Genomic DNA, 15,431 nt, shown 5'->3' with positions numbered 1-15,431 from the left:
GGGCCTCATCCAGAATAGACTAAGCTGCCTGGCCGTTTAGTTGTGCACAACGCTAATTATCAGTAGCAGTAAAATCTCTGGAATCAAAATCTGGCTGACAATTTTGTTGACAATATGCAAGGCAAAGTGCAATTCAGTTTGCTCTTTAACAGTTACATTGGCTGTGCTGAACTGACAGTAATAACAACTTGTTTTTTGTCAGTAAACTAAACAGATAGAATTGGGATTTTTATAGAGATGCAGGGGGTTTTAGCTATGCTTTTGTCATTAAAGTCAATAGAAACTGAGCAGCTGAAACCCTGGGTAACTCTTCAACAATTTCTACCACAGAGAGAAGATAAGTGAAGTAATAAAATGCTATGTTTTTCTTTGAAATTTAGTTCTAAGTAAAGTTACTAGACTGGCAGCCTTGCAAAGCAGAAGTCCCTTGCTGTATTTATCCACACAACAGGCACAGCAAAAGTAGCAGCATTATGGATTTCTTTCTCTTGATGCATCAATGTGTTGCATTTTTTTTTTTCCAATAGCAGTTTATATTGCCAGCATGATCTGGGGTACCATTTGTAAAGATTATGAGTTCAGTCTTCCTTCCTGCTCATCAGCAGTACTCATTCCTATACCTAGCTCCCCTAGCAATAAACAGGGTTTCTTTCTGCTTTTGTAGGCAGACATATCAGCCGTTTGTCCAGCCCTTATGCAAACTATTGATCTGTTATCATATGAATTGACTCACTAAAGCATCAGTTGTTTATTTTCATGGTCTGAATATGTTTCTTTCTCATGATACATTAGAGGTTTCTTTGCTCTGCATAACTGAGGATGCAAAGGGCAAAACAAAATATTATAGCTTTTCTTTAAGCAAGAATCATCTCCAGGTTATGTCTTTTCCTATCCTTTTCCTTTGAATTCTTTATAGTTTCTAAGCCTGGTTTTAGGAAAAAAAAAAAAAACAAAAACAAACAAAAAAAACCAAACAAATGTGTTTTGTACATTGAATTTCCTTAACCTTTTACATAACATTTTTCCACCAAACAGCATTCCTGTCTATTTGTCTGTCTTCAAGGATTGTTAGCATACATTTTAAGAGGTACTTTACCAAATTTAAAGCTAAATTGTAGCTTAACAGTGACTTCTAAGCCAGGAGAAAGTCTTGATTAGAAAAAGAAATGTCCCAGATCTTCTGAACTGCAGTTTTCCTCAGATTGTTTAGCCTCATGTAACATTAGAAGAAAGTAGCTTAATACATCAGTTACCTAGAAAATTGCAAAAGACGTCTACAAGAAACAGCTTTCCCTATATTCTAATTAGGGTAGGTCATAGGATTCATAGGATGAAAAGCTGGAGAGATGTAGCTACTCCTACAAAAATGCTTAGCTTAATGAAACAGGTAGATATTAATTTTAGATTTTCAGCCTGGAAAATTTATAACAGTGAAAATGGGGGGAAAATAAAATATATCCATATATAAGACATTATCTATTTAAAAACTTTAAAAATGTATGTTCTACATTTACAGAAGATTAATTTTCAGCAATTTTCTTCTGTATTTTGACCACCTCTTTGATGCATAATTGAGCGTGAACATTTTGAAAAAACCCCAAGGCCTGTGGTTGAGCCTGTCATTGAGATCATCATAGTTTGCCCTTTGTAGCAGGGTGAGAGTTACCAAGCACTGCCCAAGCTGCAGAGAGGTTATAGAGGCTTCCACCTTGAAGATATTTGAAAGACATCTAAATGTGGTCCTGAGCAATTGTCTGGAGGTGACTGCTTAAGCAGGGAGATCGGGCCATGTGATCTCAAGAGATCTTTTCTGGCTTGAGTCACTCTGAGTCTATGAGACCAAAGCAAATTCAATCAAAGGGTTTACAAGTACTGGTGCCTGTTTGTGGGAGAAGAAGGATCCAGAATATAGAATACTGGCTTGTGAAACCTCCATTTGCCATTCTAGTGATGGTTAATCCATGCTGTGTTTTTTAAAATCAAAGTCTGTTGCACTGTGAGCATGTGGTTGTAATGACTGCTAAGGATTCTTCATCTATTTTATCTGGTGTTGATGTTGATCTTAAACTTATTCTTTCCATTTGACAAGAAACATTTCTCAAAGTAGAGGGGTTGTCAATTAAATATAGTTGTTAGTTATCTGCGTCAATGTAAATGACACAGAGGTGAAATAATTATTACTTTGTTACTTAGGATGCTTTCTCTCTCTCTCCCATTTCTCACTGAATTTGCCAGTTGCATGTCATAGGAATGTCTTCCTTAAGCTAAGAATATAACTTGAAAATTTTAATTAGCAGTCCCAATGAAAGTAAAATTTGGCTCTTATGAAACAGAGATATGTGCACTTATATTCATACAAATACACAGCTAAACCATATTTTCCATAATTATTTTCGAAATCTCTGTTTTATCACTGAGATGGAGTAAAATGCAGCAAACTCCTTAAAAAACTCAGCTACTCAAAATAGGCCAGACGATTAAACAGAAGCTTATGTCCATTCTGAAGGTGTCTTCTCTGGTTTTTAACAGCTACCCATGTAGTAAGATAACACAGAGAGACCATGTAAGTAGCAGGGACATTAAATGAGAAATTCTATTTCTTTACAGTAGATAGATGGATATGGTGTAGAACAATGTTTTTTAAGTGTGAAATTATATAAAATGAGTTATTAATAGTCTTAATTGGTATAGGATGAAGAGAGAGACAAAGCTCTTCAAGGTTCTTTTGTGTTACCATGCTGCTGCCAGGGAATATACATGGCATGTTTTAGTCTCTAGAGGAAGCTTTGGTCATGCAAAACTTATCACTAGTTCCCAACCTCATCCCCAATGTCACCCTTTCAACATCTTGGAAATACATTTTGTGTATTGCTGGGCACTACAAGAATACTGAGCTTTACTCTGAAAGGTCATTGTCTCCATTGAGAGGGCACTAACATCTATGCTCAAACATTTGCTTGGGGTTTGTTAAAGTCTATTCAAATTCAAGTAATCCCCTTCAGTGCTACTTCTTTGCCACAAAAGTATGAGGAAATAGTGCTGATATTTTGACAATACTCAGCTCTTTGGAAATGTATCAAGCACATTCAGATATTTCATATGCCTGGTGAAATAATTGGCAAATCTGTAGACCAGTGAGAAAAATTTCTTCTCCTGAGACACCACACAAATGTGAGTGGGGTACTCTTACTCATGCTGAAAAACAAGGATATTAATAATCTTGTGTATTGAACTCAAGCATGAATATATTATTTATTCATATATATGACTCATCACTAAGATCATTCAGAAAAGTAAATCAAGCATAGTGTAACAGGAAAGTATTTTAGATTGGGTGATCCTGCTCATATCTTTGTAAAATGATGAGAAATGGGTATAAATTGTTTCAAGTTAAAGATTTGTCCTTTTTTTTTCTTCATTGGCTTGCCTTCATTCCATAGTTTGATTCAGGGTACTGGCATCGACTTCTGGAGCACTAAAAGATATGAAATTTTCTGGATATAATCAATCACTTGTTCGTTTTCCTGTTCATATCTACAAGAGGAGAGGAGTTTGGTTTGTTTTTATTGGGGTTTTTTTCCCCCCTCTGAATCCACCTATGAGAACAACTGTCATCATGACACATTTAACATTGAGATTCATTTCCTTCCTCAGTCTTCTGGAGCTTCTACGGATTGATATACATGTTATGCAGCAAAACCTGTCTACCCTCAGCAGCTTTTCCTGAGGGGAATTGTATAAAAAAAGTCTATGAATAAGTAAAAAAAATTAATGATTTGCTTATTAGTGTGCGTGGTGTATGGCACAGAATTAAATGTTCGCAGTAAATATTGCATATTAAATAGTTTTTGTATTAAAAACATTAATTGATGAGTTATACATATCTTGTGACTTGGTGGCTAAAATTGAGAATAAAAGTATAAAATATAGCGTTAAGTGAAACAAGTTGCATTGTGATCTACCAGTAATTAGAATGACAAGGACACCAGGATGGTGTCCTAACTGTGACCTTGAATAAAAGTCTTCTCTGCACTTAAATAAGTTACATAAAGATACAAAATATATTTTCATAATATATATGTAGTTGTAGGTTAATTTTCTCAATGGCAGGTTTCCCAGCATTTTATTGGAGAAAAGCATTGTAACTTGCAGTCCAAATATAACCCCTGTGTTTTTTTTTTTTTTCTTGAAGGGGAAAGGTTTATTTTTCATTTATATTTAAAATGTGAAATTTATGGCTGAGAAGACAAGATTTGTTTGATTGGCTGCTGAGAAGGCACATACATTTGCAATCAGCACAGTATAATCTATAACATAAATACATGGACAGGACAGCAGAGAAACTCGTTGTGGGGTTTCTTTAGCAAACAGAGGAGGCACTTGTCAGGAATCCAGAAGAGAGTTTGCAAAGGTTTCCTTCTTGTGCCCTGGGAGGGCACTTGGCTGCCAATGTGAAGAATGGAGCCTGTCTGAAGAAATCAAATTGGTCTGCTTTATCCACCTCAGCCAATTACTCCCTTGAGCATAATCATACTCTGCTGTGGAAGAAAAAAGGATAATGTCTTAATGTCCTAATAATCTTCTAACCTGAGACCTCTGCCGTAGAATTGAGCTATTTCATGCCATCTGAGAACATATTAAAATGCCTCCTAAATATTTAAGACCCAAGCCGTCTAATCAGAAAAAATTTCAAAAAGAAAGTTTTTCAGTTCATCCTAGATTTTTTTCTTCTCCTCTTACATTAAGTCAAGATGCATTAATCACATCACAAAGCTTTGAGGTTATGTGACATGAAATTCAGCATTCCAAATCAGTATATCTCAGTTAAATCACAGAACTATATTAGGATACCATGTCTGATATTTTCCTCTCCCTTAGCCACAAGCAGTGCTAAGGTTTTACAGGAGAAGAATGTAGCTGCACAAGAAGCTACTGTATGCACAGTGCTCATCCTGGCTTCTCAGGGCTCTCTGAACAGAGGACCTCGAGGCATATGCTAGTGTATCACTCATGCTGGTGTTCCATAGCATATATTGAATATAGATGTCCAGTCTGAGCTTAGAACAGCTATGATGCCCTCTTGCCTTTAAATGAATACATTTTAGGACAGAAACAGTGAATTTGGGAAGAATTCCACACTTTTCATGGAATTCTTGGAAGGACTACTATTGTACCAAGAAAAATATTATATCGTTTATTCTATTTAAAATTGTCTGGTTTGGTCAGTGTTCATTAAGCATCACATTACAATATTAAGAATTAATAGCAGAGAATATCCCAGATGACTTAAATTCTTCCTGTCAGTTATTTTCATTATTTTAATCTTTAATTGCAGTGTATTATGAAATGCCATTAAATAACCCTGTAGTTATTTTTGAGTTCATGAAAATATATAGTGTATTTTGCTCTTTAAACAACTAATGAAATGAAATATCCTTAACTGCATCCCATGACCTGTACCCCTGTCTAGTATTTGTACTAAGTAAGTGTAATGCATTTAATGTTGTTGATCAGAACACGTTGGTACTTTTTTCTCTTGCAGGAAGTGTTATATTTAAATAGAAGTTAAATATATAAAAAATGCTGTAAGACTCACCTAGTGTTACTTCTTTGTGTGATGCATGGTCCAGAATTACACAAGCAGAGCAACCAGAATACAGTGTACTACAGTGACTTTAAACTAAAGGAATGATTGTAGGGAATTCTGCAATCAAGTGCTTCCAGAATAGCAGAAATTTTTCCCCTCAAATTAATCACTGACTTATTGTGTGTTTTTATTTGGACAGAACTGTCTCAGGGATGGTATTTCATTGTTCCAAGAGTAAGCTATCAGAGTTCACTTGCCTCCCCCTCTACTAGACAAAATGCTCTTGGGAATGGTTTAATATGAGTGAAAGAAATTATGCTAGGAAGAAATTTCAGAAGAGGTGAACTTGCTGTTCCTTGTTTCTATTCATGCAGCAGCTGGGGCCATCTTAAGCTGGGTCTGTGGCCTGTTTTGGTCTTCAGAAGCAGCAGAACTGGCAGTGAGCTCAACATTTAGTTTGTCAGCCACAGAGAGTAGTGAAACAATAGCTGCATTTGGTTTCCATGGACAAGGATATATTTCACCTATAATTAGCACCAGGCATTTGTTCACAGGCACACACACAAAGGAAGTGTTAGCTAGGCAAAGTGCATCTGAGCATTTGGCTCATGAAGCATTTTACACAAAGGTCTAAGCGTAGGATTTCTTCATAGGAAGGAATGTGCTGAGTCAGGAAACCTGAATTTCTTGCTATCCATGTAACAGACCAAAAGAAAATTTTACAACAAATTAACTTCGTTTGTCAGCCTTAAAAAAAAAAAAAAAAAAAAAAAAAAAAATCCCTAAAACCTACTACTCCCTTGCAAAACCATGAAGTTGAAGATTGATTTTCTTACAGCCAGAATCACAAGAGTAGAAGCTGTTGTAGTGCAGAATGGAAAGGAAAAATAGAAATCAACACTTTATCCTCTTCAAATGACAGCAGGATGAATGTCATCTATGAGGTAAATGTGGCATGATTAAGACTATTTTATGTACAGAAGAGTGGAACCTTTGGAAAAACAGAATCATAGGAAAGAATTTGAGACTATTGAAATTTCCTTCAGATGTTCAAAAGACATGAATCATAAATAACACTTTCTGATTTTTTTCCTAAAATTTTACAGAAAAGAATCTGGTTGAAGCTCTCCACAAATGAAAACAAAACAAATCAAAATAAAACCTGAAGACTATAAAATACATCAATTCTCTAAAGACTGACAAATGTGAAAATTAACTAATGACTCTTAAAAGCTTTTATTGTAATTAACACAGTAACTTTATTAAATATCTTTATTCAATTAAATAGAAACTGGTATTGGAAGAGCAATTCTTCTATCCTGGGAATAAGAGACCTCTGCCTTTATAAAACAGACTAGGATACGTTTTCTATTTAATTTTAAAAGCTATAATGCTGGTAGGATTGCAGCTCTATTTCTTTGACCAAATTTACCTATTTCAAAGATGTAGCGACTACTGATTTTTTTCTTTTTTTATTAGAGTTTTTGTCATTTTAAAAAAAAAAAAAAGGTCTTTGATTCAGCACAGCAGTGTGGAAGTTTATATTTGCTAACCAGTTTTCAAAATAAGGGAGAATAGAAGAACAAATTTTACTCTATAAAGCTATCAAAAACATTAAAGAACAACACAGTATTTAACTCAGTTTAAAGTACGAAAATAGTCATGTTGCTTTTCAAAAGAATATATTAAAAAACCATTATCAAATTTTGACATCATAGATGTTTCAACAGGTGGTGTTTGGTGCTGCAGGTCTTTCTAGCAGATTTTTTGAAAGAATGTGATGGAATGTCATATGTTTTTGACATTTGGGTTTCATTAGAAAAGTATTTCTCACCTGGTGCTGTTTGTCTTCAGATGCCTTTGATGACTTGATGACAATATTGACTGCAGCTTGGATTTCATTTCTTCCACCAACTTGAATTCTCTTCCATTTCATTCTCATATTTCAAGTCAGTCTGTGTTTTAACCCCTTCTTCTCAAGCTAATATCATGGAACTTTTATCGGTCATTCTACAGTTAAAGATGCATTGAGATAAAAAATTTGTAAGTGTAGGCACAGTATTACATTTATCCTAGAAGATCCAGAAACTACCAAAACAGTGCATAATAGGCAGAAATCCTTAATTTGATAAGATTGATAGGATACTCACAAGGGTCTTGGTAACCACTTGGCGATCTTTCTGTGGCAGGTTGGCCACAGCCACCAGCCAGGCATCCACACAACTGCCCACTTCTCCACCTGCAGTGGCATGAGGGAGAAAACCAGAGGAAAGGGAAAGAGAAAATTCATGGGGAAGAACAAAGACAGGGAGACCACTTGGTAGCTGTTGTTATGGGCAAAGTAATCTTAACTTTGGAAATTTAATTTGCCAGTCAACATAAATATTAAATTATTTAATCATGTACTGGGAAGCAAAAACCAGAACAAAACAAAAAAATAAACCTAACTAAACAACAACAACAACAACAAAACCAAACATTTAGGCACTTTCCTCCCCCTTGCCAGACTTAGCTTCAGACACCTGTTTCCCCACTATTATTGCCACTTGGTTGCACTTGGTCTTTTCAGCTGAACACCTGTCTGTACTTAGTGGTTTCATTCTGCTCCTTTTCCTTTATCACCGTTCTGCTGTGCCCCCGTATGATTTCTCTATGGACATCAGTCACTTCAAGTGTGTGCTTACTCTGCCATGTAGCCCTCTTCCTTCTCTGGCACCTCTGTTCCTTCTGATGTTTCTCACCATTTTTCTCCTTCCTCACTGAGAATTTCTTAAATATCCTATGAGAGGTGCCACCAGCTTTCCTGGTGGGATTGACTGTGTCCTGTGGTGGATCCATTTTGGAGCCGTCTGGAACTACCTATGCCAGGCACTCCTAGAGAGACACTCCTAGAAAGGCCACCCCTGAAGAGCACCCTAAAGTATCAAAATCTTGCAATTTATACCTAATGCATTCATATTTTTCCACTCTGAAAGGAAAAATTGTAAACTGGTACATATTAGTTATAATAGGTGTCAGTGACAGTGGTTCTTCTTTGTATCCCTGCAGCAACTGTCCAAAAAAAATTACATGAGAGTTACAGATCATAGAATGATTTAGGATGCTCTGATACTATCAGGTCCAGCCCTTCAGCCAGTACTGCCAAGTCCACCAATAAACCTGCAAAAAGAGTGAAAATAGATAGCTAGTCTATGAGAAGACTTCTCACGTGGGAAAAGCAGATTGATAAAATAATTAGTTGCAGACCTCATAAGCTTTGTACCTCAACATATTTATCACAAGGGCGGAGACAGCATTTTCTGGTAATCCACAGAAAGTTATTTTACTTCATTTGGAATGCTTTATTCCACCACTTAAAAGAAAATGGTAGTCAGATAAGTAGACTTCTTTCCCCCTCCTGGCTCATCAATTTAATTTATCACATACATGCTCATTGCTACTGACTGATGAAATAGAGAGATAGACAGTACTAAACCCACTGGGAACAGAGATGGAGATGATAGTTATGTAGCATTGAAATATTAGATGAGTCAGAAAAAAAGCAAAATTCAAATCAAGATTCTTTTCTTCAGGGTGAGAGGGCAATTAGGGTGAAGGGAGTAGCAAAGAGCACTTTGCAAATATGGATACTGAATTTGAACAGTCATTTCAGATATGGAGTGACTTCTTTGGGGTAGCTGAGCATGTAGGCATGAGCAGCGGACATGAACAAGAAAAGTATATCATCCAAGACAGTCGTCCTAAGAGTCCATCTGTTGTCACAGTTCCAGGAAATTATCTCACCAGAAATTAACAGATGATGTGTCAGTACTTAATCTCAAACACAAGTTTCTTCATGGGAATTGGTCTATCATTGAACAAAAACTGATCAGTGTGTTCCTATTTTTCTGATTTAAAGGAAAAAAAAAGAAAAGCAGATTTTGATACTTTCTCATGTCTGGAACAACTTTTATTTTCCAGAACATAAATAAAACCATTAAAAAAATATTAGCAGTAGCCATGTTCTTTGAAAATATATTGAAAACACCTACACAACATCATTACCAAAACTAGTGCATTTGATACTTTGTTTTCTTTCTGCAAAATGCAGAAACATGATTTTCAAGCATTTAAGAATTATAGCACCAGTTCATTGTTTTGTGAAGAAGTCAACAGTGATGGTTCTTATGGCATAGAGTCAGTATAATTAAGCAGCAATTTATATTAAACCGTGGAATATCTGAAATACAGAAACATGTAAAAGTCTACAAAAATTTCTCAGCTAATCAAGATTTTATTACTCACACACAGCACAGGAGATGACGAAGAATGCCTATGCATATTCATTGATCTATAGTTTTATCTACTTGATAGATGATGAGACTCTTTCCATCTATTTTCTTAATCTGTATTTAACTAGTTTCAAAGGAAAAGTTTTAAATTATAGATTGTAATGCTGTGTTGGCATGATACAGTACTGTGCATCAATTCGCTTTATGGAGCTGTTATGAAGTTAACCTACATACCACCCTGACTGTGTGAATATTAAAATTCTGATTAAAATGTGTTGACCTGATTCTTTCTTTCTAGCTCATATTCTACCAGTCTTACACTAACGTAAATCAACTTAAATTAATGGATTTCAACTAGCATTACACTGAGATAAGAACTTAGAACTGACTCTGATAAATATGCAAGGGGTGACTTTTTAAATGTGGCTTACTTTGGAAAATATTACCAGACCATAATTCATGTAATACAGAACATAGGCAACTTTTTGATTATATATACGTGCATAAAGCACTTATATGTAATTAAACTATATATAAACTTTGACTAGCTTTGTAAACCAACCGGAAAGATTTCCATCAATATATTGCCTTGATTTAATTATTGAAAAAAAAATTTTTATATCTGCATTTGTAAGTTTTAAATAGCTATAAAAAGGGGCGGAAAATTATTTCTATATAGTTTTCAAAAAAAGAATGGGATTTGCTGTTCTTCAAAGAAAGCTGCTCTTATGAACCCTTTAGATATTCATAAACCTCCAGCTTAAAATCCCACTGCAAACAGCAAGGTGTCTGCACAACTACAGCTTCTGTGTTCAGCCTTATATGAGCCATTTCAGAGGACAAAAACCTCTAGGTGATTCCACAACAGCAGGTCTGAATATTACCCTTCTGTGCAACCTCAGCTGCATCTGACTCCAATTTCCAACTGCCCTTGGGGCAGATGGCTCCAGAGCTCTTCTAGCGATGACCCTGGGCTGCCTTTTCTGTTCAGAATTCCCATTATGATGTCATACTACGGACAGATGGAAATAGTTTGAGTAAGTCAGACTGTGCTGAGAAATGTTCTGTCCAAGGCTTCAGGCATCATATAGTCCAACAGTTTCCTATGCAGTCTGCTCCAAACTGCAAATGTTTGTTACATTTAAACACAAATCCAATCTTGATGTCATTCAATGAATGCAGTATGTATTAGAATGCTACTTCAGGTTGTAATCAACAGATTATTATTTCATTCCCCTTACAAGACTGGCACAAAATGGTAGGACAAAAAAAATGGAGCTAAATAATGATCTTGGCAAGCAATGACCATAAACTGAATAACTTTCAAAACTCTATTTACTTCCTTTCATCATTGAAACTTTAGTAAACTTATTATATCAAAAGAAATGCGAAAGAAATGCAGACCAACTATATTACTCTTCACTAAACTAAAATGCTATTGTGCAGTGATAGATAACTTTTCATTTGTGATTATCATTCCTAATTTGTAAAAATGAAAAAAATACAGATAACAGAATTGCCCTGATAGTACATACAAATTATATTTATGCATACAAATATGTATATTTATATTTGTGTGTTTATTTATATAATTTTGTGTGAACACTAAAATATATGAATATTTATGAATAGCTGATACTGCACCTTGAAAAGACTTAAAGAAAGTTTTAAAATATTTGCATATTCTTTTTTTATGCACTGTATATAGTATGTCTGTGTGTGTTTGAAATCATTCATTTATACACTTTGGAAATGCAATGACTACAGGACTGGAAACTACTGCTTTGTTTGTTGAATCTTGGCACTGCAGGGGTATTTGGAACTACATTAATCAAAGAGAACTATGGGTGTTGTTATTCCTAGTAGCTTTTGAAACAGAAATTCATTAAAGTGCAGATCTAGAAAATTGAAAGTTCTATCTAGAGACTAACATGGCATGGGTTGAAAATTAAAACAAAATAAAAATATTTTTCTAGTTTATTTTCACTATAAATTTATAATTCTCTACTTTTAATTTGTTCTTGATCAAAGGTTACATTTTTTTACAAAATAAACCTTCATATCCATCTACAAACCACAAGGAAAATTTACTGCATCTGAGACTGAAATGCATTTTGAATCTGCATCTCTAAAGACCTTCATGTTTTTTTCCTACTGCAATCAAATGTTTATATTTTGTAAGGTCAAATTCTTCAGAATTGTCTTTTCCTCTTTGATTGAAAACCCAAGAAAATTCATTTGGTGGTTTTACATTGATATATTCTTTCCATAGGTAGAAAAGTATAAGGGAGGAGATAGAATATAGGGGACTGCTTGTGGTTGTTAGTTCAATATTGTCACTAAATATGAATTTCAAAGAATTTGGTATGAGCTGAGGTAAGGAGGAGAAAGAGTCAAATTTACCCCTTTTAATTATGATTCCCTTGATCTTTATTAGAATTCTGACTTCTGTTGCTGAACTTTTTTCCACCAAATTTGGGATTTTAATACTCTGTTATATTTTAACAGTCCTCCCCTGTGGCCATATTTCTACCTCTGATTGACATTTGTACAATACACAGTGCAAATTGCTTGGCGTGTACTTTGAAAATCAATGCCAAAAGAACGACCATATTGATGTGGGTATTCTTATACCCTGTGGCTCTAAGAGATTTTTGGAAAAAGTGCTAAGCAACCTCCAAAAACCAATTTGACAGTTCTTAGCTTTGACATAATTTGCATGTTTTATTTCTTCTTCTTTTACTGATGTTAACTTACTCAACCTGATTTGGTTCTGAATGGCATGTGTGTAAATATCCCACCCATACAAGAGAGTAGAAGGTTAACAGAAATAAAAACATGAGAAAGACTCACAATTTATTTACAGTCTGGAGATTTTCTGCTGTGTATACTAAACAGGCATCTCAAAAGGGAAAATGTTATTTTGGAGCAAAAGAAGGATGCAAACATTCATGTATTGTTGAAATGTAGCAATTTTGCTCAAATGTTTAGGATTCTGATTAGCTATTGAGATAAAAATAGAACAAACCACAGTGTATTGTCTTTGTTAGTCCTTCAGCAGACCTTACTTTCAATTTTTGATCCATGAGGATTTAATTTCCTGGATTTTTGTGATCTTTCCCTTTCATTTTTTGACTGTGTTGCATAAGAGAAGTTCACTAGAGAACATTTTAAAAAAACACAAGTGGCAATTTTAATGAAGGCAGTCTCTTTGCCAGTCTACCCCATCTCAGGCAGTATTTTTAAAAACTGGAGACTAAACTTAAGGTTTAAAACCACATCTCCACACTTGCTTAATTTCAAAATAGTATTTTTTTTTTTTCCTTTCCTGGTCAATTTGTTTGCCAGATTTGATCTGTGTAACATGATAAATAATTTTTAAAAATAGTGTTTGAGGAATCTTATAAATCAGAATTATTCTTCTGAGACGATCTGTTCTCTAATGGTGGAACTGGGAATTACTGTGACAATTTTTTTCTCATTTTTAGGGCTGTGAATAGTTAAATATACAGAAAAAAAATTTCCTTTATCTAGTCAAACTAAATTTCGTGATTTTGAACTGTTGTATACTAGTGGAAAATTCCAGGTGCCAATTCCTATATTGGTTAATGTTGAAGAATTTTCTCACTTCCCTACAGTTTCATGATTTATTAAGGCAGTGAAGCCATCTAAAAAAATTGATATAGAGCCTCATAGATATTACTGTAGAGAGCTAATGGTAGCATTTGTAACAAGTTAAACTTTGTACAGTCATTTCTGTATGCTTCCATTTTTTTGTCTCTAGAGATCCCTCAGAGTGAACATGTGAATAATTCATTATTGGTTTGTTTGATTTTTTTGTTTGTTTTGATATGAATTTAATCTCACAAAGTTGGTTTTTTTAAATGAGTGAATAATGACAGCCCTTTAATATGTGAGTTTACTACATTTACTTCCAGATTAAAATTCCTGATAAAATATATACCAAATTATCACAGAATCCTTTCTTATGGATACATTTCTGTGTTATGTTAATGCTAGCACACCTATATTTGGAATTCCAAAACCTTAAGATCATAATTTGCTGTATAGTAAGTATTTTATAAAATATAAGGGTTTTTTCACAAGCAGGGTTTTTTTATCCATTAGTATCAACACAACTGAGTAGAATTCCTTCATTGATCCCAAAAGATTCTTTTTTCCTTTGTCAGTTGCACATCTTGGTTTATAAGAATCAATGAGAAGTCATCCCCCAGAGGACAATACTTTTCTGTAGAGATGTAAATCATATTTATAAAACAAAATAAAACACACCATGTTCCTAACTCAAACATTTGATTTAACTTAATTTGCAATACCAGGAGACACTGAGGTTTCTTAAAAAATTGTTTACCTAAAGAGAGCATAAGAATATAGAATTCATTACAGCTACTGCAGTCAGCAGTAGTCCTCTGAGCACTGGTTACCTTCAGGTGTATGAGGTTGATGACAGGACAAAAAGGCTTGGCCTTAGCAATATTGCTTTATTATCATATATCTATCACTTTATATTCATACATTACTTTGTAATTAAGAGCATATTGAGTTCTATTGGATCTAGAACATGAAAATGGATTCATTTAGTTTGAAAAAAAATTGCAAATAAAATCAGACTTCTTGTTCCGTTAGACTGAAAAAGATCTGTACAAGTCAACAGTTCTCCAAGATACATATGTATTGTCATTAGAGAGTGAAAACAATCCATTTTATTGGAAATGCAGGAAGACAAGAAGTTATTGTCCAGTGTTTCTGGTAACCAAAAAAACGTGTATTCTATTTCATCTGTTGAAAGCAGCTGGGGAAATTTTTTCTTTGTCTCTTGTAACTCCAGGGGAGAGGCGGCAGGTGTCTTCTGATAATGGGCCAGCTGTTAAAACTGGGTGGGGCATTGTTCCTTATCTCTTCCATGACCCATCCTCCCTCCATCGGGATATCTTCTGTTAATGGGCCATTAAGGCTCACCAATGACATGACACATTACATCATCCCATTTTGAGATGCTCCACCCAGTGGGGGGAGTTGAAGCATTCCTACCCAGATAAAAACTGAGACATAGGAGCACCAGGCATTCTGGTTTTCCACTGGATTCCTGAAGGAAGACCAGACTTATCTCACCATTACTAGACCCTTTTCTACAGGACCATTTCTACTCCAACAGAAACACATCAGCCACTCCAGGAGGGCTTACTTTTGGACTGCTTCCAACACCCTGACCAACAGGGTGTCAGGTTGTATTTCTGTCTCTGTCAGGGTTTCTAGGATTTTTGTTTCTTTGTTTCCTGTTTTTCTGGCTTTTTTGTACTACTACACTTGTATTCTTAATATTCCTTGTAAAGAACTGTTATTCCTATTCCCAAATCTTTGTCTGAAAGCCTCTAATTGCAAATTTATAATAATTTGGAAAGGGGGGGCTGATTTATATTCCCCATTCCAAGGGAAACTCCAGCTTTCCCTGCCAGACACCTGTCTTCCCAAACCAAGACAACCAGTTATTTGAAAAAAAAGACCAAGCCACACAAATAAAAATAATTAAATTCCTTCAAGAGAAATGATGT

General features: G+C 34.9%; 1 long non-coding RNA gene across 1 annotated transcript; it reads right to left on the bottom strand.

The window, feature by feature from the left end:
- Positions 1–2,999: 2,999 nt before the first annotated feature.
- LOC136302098 (uncharacterized) lies at positions 3,000–8,080 on the bottom strand. Its single transcript, XR_010724002.1, has 3 exons — positions 7,738–8,080; positions 7,422–7,597; positions 3,000–4,538 (listed from the first exon to the last, which is right to left on the bottom strand). It is a non-coding gene; the product is annotated as an uncharacterized lncRNA (long non-coding RNA).
- Positions 8,081–15,431: the final 7,351 nt, after the last annotated feature.

This window comes from Chamaea fasciata, unplaced genomic scaffold (assembly GCF_029207755.1).
Source record: "Chamaea fasciata isolate MVZ Bird 193981 ecotype frontalis unplaced genomic scaffold, bChaFas1.0.hap1 SCAF_1, whole genome shotgun sequence".
Lineage (NCBI taxonomy): Eukaryota > Metazoa > Chordata > Aves > Passeriformes > Sylviidae > Chamaea > Chamaea fasciata.
The sequence above is the reverse complement of the archived record's forward strand: the minus strand, read 5'-3'. Positions and strand labels throughout refer to the sequence as shown.